Genomic DNA, 4,266 nt, shown 5'->3' on the forward strand with positions numbered 1-4,266 from the left:
AGCCACTTTGGAAGTTTGGAAGTTTAATTTGTACAATTAAACATACTCTTTGCCATACTAATCCAGCAATCAAGTAAATTTCTTGGTATTTACTCAAGTGTGCTGAATATTTCCCTCCATACAAAAGCCTGCACCCAGATGTGCATTGCAGCTATATTTAGAATTGCCCAAACTTGAAAACGACCAAAGCACCCTTCAGTAGAAGAATGGCTAAATAAACTGTGGTACATCCACTCAATGGGTCATTATTCAACACTGGAGGAATGAACTAGGACATGACATGGAGGAAACTTACATGCAAACTATTGAGTGATAGGAGCCGTCTGCAAAGGCCACATGCTGTATGATTCCAACTTTATGATATTCTGGAAAAGCCCACATTATGAAAACACAAATGAAGCAGTGGGGGTAAAGCATTAGGGAGCAAGAGGATAGAAATTTATAAAATAAAAAGGGTTCAGGATGTAGCTCACAGTTCTAGAAGATAATAAGAAAATGTACAAGATCACAGGTTTGGCAATGACCTTTTATATGCAACAACAAAGATGCAATCTGTAAAAGCAAGAATTGATAGGCTGATAAAAATTCCTGGATACCATTCCCTGCACTAGAAAGAAAAAAAAAAGACTTCTGGAAGGCTGTAGATTTGTTGAAATTTTTTTCTTTGATGTTTATATTTTCTAAGCGCATGTTCATAACATACAATGATCGTGCTCCTCACAGGGAGTTGGTACGTGTATATACATAGCTCTTCTTCCAGCAATCCTCCATTGTGCCTTCCCCTTTCCCTTTGTGAAAGCTCTAGCTCCCTATTTCCTATTATATATTTTTATTTTGCTTTCTATTTCTAGTTTGGGTTTCTCGTATGGTATGTAAGCTTGTGTGTCTGCTTTATTTCGCTTAATATATGGTCCTAAGATGCATCTGTTTTCCTATACATGACTCAAGTTTGTCTCTCTTTCAAACAGAGTAGTACTCCATTGTATTTATTTATTTATTCATTTATTTACCCTATGGAATACATGAATAAATTTTCATTAACTCTGATAATTAAGTTCCCCAAAATACTATTTTTTCTTTCTTAAATTTTTTTTCCAGCAGTATAACTTCCTTGTGTGAACTAATATACTTACAGAAGTACACAGTTTCTATTTAGAAGAGTTGATTGAATGTCATTCGTGCATCACATTTAGCAAAGAAAATTTTTCCGATGGCGTACTTTCATTCTATGTTACATATGTATTAATATTTTTCATAGTAAAAATACAATTAAATATGAAATTAGTAAAACGCAGCATATAAAATTTCATGCTGAGCAAAAAAAGTCCAAAAAGTTATATATATATCTATAAAATAGCTCTTATAGCATGTTTCTTATGTAAAACATATTTAAATACAATTTTAGAAGCATATTTTTAAATATATTTTACAATTTGTTAGCTGTAGGTATCCACGCTTCTGTCTCATAATCTGTTCCTTAGATTACATTGATAACATTTATTATGATCCACAGAATGCATTAAAAAATAGCAATTATTTTTCAAGTTTGAGAAATCTGGTCCACCTTTGGTGTGGTTTCCCGAGATTTCTGCTCCACTGAAGTCAAAACCAGGATTTTCCTTCCCAAACCTGGAACCTTTCCAAAGCAAGCTTTCGCTGCCTTTGTCCTGCACCCGTGGATCAGCAGCACATTCAGATTCTGCAAGAGAAGTCCAGCCCAGCAGCCTGCTGCCTCTCTATGTCTTAGTAAGAACAATGTGGACCATTTTTCTATCCTCCAAAGTCTATGTTTCCTCATAAGCTATGGTAGAATCAAAGAGTTTGCCCTTCAGGATCTCGCGGACCCCCATGGCCAGCGCCACCGGCCGGCTCTGTAGGCCACACTGGACGTCCTGTGCACGGGTGCCTGGCGGCACCTGAACTTCAGTGAACACCTCCTCCAGGGGCTGGTACCACTGGCCCCACGGAGTCCCGCATGGAACCACCCCACGGCGCTCCTCGAACCGGGCGGACGTCCTGCAGCCCAGCGCACCCGGAGCATGCGCTGCAGCCTCTAGTTCTATTTTTTTAAATCAAGAATCAAACTGAGCACTTGCAAGGCAGTTATTGTGCCGTTGAGTTATATCCCTGGCTCTATTTTTAAATTTTGAGACAGAGTCTTGCTAAGTCAGTAAACTGGCCAGGCTGTGCTTGAATTTATGATACTATGTATGAAATAATACCTTTTCCACCCATGCAACTTCTAAACTGGACGTCTGCTTGTGTCTCCACTATCTTTTTCATACCTTCAGTGGTTTCCCATTATCCTCAGAAAAATATTCAAATTCCTGGCCTTAGCTCTCACGGTCACTATCACTTCGTAAGTGCATTCTTTTAACCTCATTCTTTTTATTGCTTCTCCTCCTGTGCTATAGAAAAACTAACCATCTCAACCCTTTAAACACACGTGTTCTTTGCCTCTGCACCCAAGCATGTGTGTTCTTCTGACCAGGGAGATCTGTCTCAACCACATCTTCTTTGCACCCTTAGTACTACCACCGTGTTTGCCTGGCTACCTTCCTGTTTCTGGTGTGTTTCAACCTAGATGTTACTTCCCCTAAAATATCTTTCCTATTCCCAGAGGCAAGGGAGTACTTTTCATTCCATACTGTTTCTTTGTTTGTTTGAGGCTTTTTTGTTTTTGTTTTTAAACAAGAATATTTGTTGAAAACAATAAAATGAAGGGATTGTACAAGAGGAGCTAGCAAGTATTTTAAAATTCAGGATATAAGCTTATCCTAATTATTTCATGGGTTTTGAGGTTGGATCCTGTTGTTGTATAAATCATCTTCTCTTTGGTGCCTGCTGATGGTGGCTCTTGGTGTACTGCTCAGGGTCCTGTCTTCTTTGTAGAGTCTTCAGGTGCTGGTCTTTGTGTGAGAAAGAATGTGATCCTCCTTGGGTTATGCTGGTGAGGTTGAGTAGAGCTCTGTAATGCCTACTTTTCCTCTGCCAGTTGCCTGGCTTCCAGTCTCAGCAAGTTCTTGTCCTTAAGCATCATGGAAATTGTTGGGAAGTGGACAACTTCATTTTCTAGCACTTTGCAGTGGGCCAGTCTGGACACATACGTGTTCTTGATGACCAACCTGAGCTGAATGTGGTGGGGGGTGAGCTGCTGCACAGCCTGAGGTCTTCTATCAGTCAGTAGGTCTAAGTCATCATCTTTGTTATTTCTCTCATTTTTTTGTGTTTTCTTTGTCATCCTTTTGCTTTCCATTGCCATTCTTTTGGCTGTTTTGCATCATCCTTGTGCAGACCTGGAAGTGTCTCAAGCAGTTTCACTCAGCCATCCGGTTTGCCCTCAGTTGGTTCTGTTTTGTCTTTGGGGCACCTGTTGGGCAGCCCCTTGACTCCACTTAGATCTCCATGAGCTCTGGATTCTTCAGTGGCACCATCATCAGCCCCATTGATGCCTCGTTTGTGAATCTGCTGTAGGTCATCCTGAGCTGGATTTTGTCGAGTTGTACCTCTCTATATTTCCAGTGCCCCCAGCCCTTGGGTGGGAGGGATGAGGTTGTTTGAAGAACACACATTGAAGTCTTCTTTGGGAGGGACCATGTCCTTGAGTGGAGGGTGGCCTTTCAAAGGGAAGTTGCCCTATGAGAAACATGGTCCTCCCTGTCAGAAGAGTGGCTATTAGGGGTGGAGGAGGCCATGAGGAGCCAGTGTGAGAGTCTCCATCAACACAGGAAACTTCCCATGGAAAAGAATGAATGGGTGATACCAAGGAAAAGATTCTCTGCCAACTCCCAGAGCACGAGGAGGAGATGTGAGAGATTCTTCAGCTCCCAAGACCCAAGACTAGGGATCTAAATAGATCAAAATCTGTGGCCTATAACTGTTGGTTACTATGGCAATATTAAACCAGTAAAGCCAGTAAGTGAGAATGGAGAAAAAAGGGACAGAAAGCCATAGGATCTATCCCTTTCCTTCCAAAATATTCTGTACACACCAGGTAGGCTGAAAAGGGTGGCTATTTTCTGTTTGCATTTTTATTATTTTTAAATTAGCATGTTTGCGGTACATAATGATTATATTCATCATGAGGAGTTTGTACATGTGCATAACACATCTTAATTCTTTTTCTGTCCCATTACTCTCCGTTCCTGCCTGACTATATTTTTCCCCTGCCCCCCATCTTTTTTGTTTTTTAATCTTTTAATAGCTTTTTATTTATCCTTTGGGTTTCTCATATATGAGAAACCATGTTTACGCATCTTATTTATT

The 4,266-nt window shown here is 40.4% G+C and overlaps 1 pseudogene; it reads right to left on the bottom strand.

Moving 5' to 3' along the window:
* Positions 1-1,463: 1,463 nt before the first annotated feature.
* Positions 1,464-3,262, bottom strand: LOC101583350 (annotated as a pseudogene).
* Positions 3,263-4,266: the final 1,004 nt, after the last annotated feature.

This window comes from Octodon degus, unplaced genomic scaffold, assembly GCF_000260255.1.
Source record: "Octodon degus isolate 3935 unplaced genomic scaffold, OctDeg1.0 scaffold00024, whole genome shotgun sequence".
NCBI classification, from domain to species: domain Eukaryota; kingdom Metazoa; phylum Chordata; class Mammalia; order Rodentia; family Octodontidae; genus Octodon; species Octodon degus.